Source organism: Chaetodon auriga, chromosome 6 (assembly GCF_051107435.1).
Source record: "Chaetodon auriga isolate fChaAug3 chromosome 6, fChaAug3.hap1, whole genome shotgun sequence".
Classification (NCBI taxonomy): domain Eukaryota; kingdom Metazoa; phylum Chordata; class Actinopteri; order Chaetodontiformes; family Chaetodontidae; genus Chaetodon; species Chaetodon auriga.
In genome coordinates this window covers 342,504-343,807 of record NC_135079.1, presented here as the reverse complement: position 1 = coordinate 343,807, position 1,304 = coordinate 342,504, and positions in this window count along the sequence as shown.

The window sequence follows — 1,304 nt, the reverse complement described above, 5'->3', positions numbered from 1 at the left end:
GCTAAAATAAATACAAGGAATGAAAAATGAATCAACATCCACGAAAGAAGATGAAGTATAATGTGAGGGGGACTTTTAAGTTCCAGAAGATGGTGGGTGGCTCTAATGAGCACTGTTGTGTGCCACTTTGTGCCGGCTCAAGTCGCTATAACAGCGAGCTTAGCTTCCACTGCTTCCCGAAGGACACCGAACTTCGTGCACAGTGGCTGCAGAAAATATGCAGAACGGGATTTTCGGTAACTCAGCATACGAAGGTATGCAGCCGACATTTCGAAAATGCCCAAATTCGAAATACCCCCAAAGTAGACGGGTTTTAGCAGCAAACGCAGTGCCAACACTGTTTGAATGGAACAGTTACACAGCAACCAAGACAAGAGCCGGTGTTTGGGATCGCCGCCCTCGACTGACATCAAGCCCAGAAACATCACCTGTGCCCTGATCTTTGTCTGACACTGACATGGACATAAAGTCAACACAGTTAGCACAACAAGTAACAGTAAAGAACATACGTTGCTAACGTCAGCTAGTCATCACAATGAACTTTACAAGATGCCTGCAAAATCTGTCAAAGATATCTATCAACGATGTTCATCGTATCGTGGATGCCCACTCTCCTGCTCCGAAGAGCAAACGGGAAAAAGGGTTTCGTCTCTACATCTCTGGTTACGTTCACCAGTACGAGGGTGAGTGATTTATTGGTGACGTTAGCTGACTAGCTGACGTTAGCAACGTGCTAATTTTTTAGTTTTGTGTTTGCTTCGTATGTTCTTTACTGTTGCTAACTGTGTTGACTTTATGTCCATGTCAGTGTCAGACAAAGATCAGGGCACAGGTGATGTTTCTGGGCTTGATGTCAGTCGAGGGCGGCGATCCCAAACACCGGCTCTTGTCTTGGTTGCTGTGTAACTGTTCCATTCAAACAGTGTTGGCACTGCGTTTGCTGCTAAAACCCGTCTACCTTTGGGGGTATTTCGAATTTGGGCATTTTCGAAATGTCGGCTGCATACCTTCGTATGCTGAGTTACCGAAAATCCCGTCCTGCATATTTTCTGCAGCCACTGTGCACGAAGTTCGGTGTCCTTCGGGAAGCAGTGGAAGCTAAGCTCGCTGTTACAGCGACTTGAGCCGGCACAAAGTGGCACACAACAGTGCTCATTAGAGCCACCCACCGTCTTCTGGAACTTAAAAGTCCCCCTCACATTATACTTCGTCTTCTTTCGTGGATGTTTATTCATTTTTCATTCCTTGTATTTATTTTAGCGCTGTTTTGACTGGAGAGGGAAGTAAACCGGAAACTGGTTTGC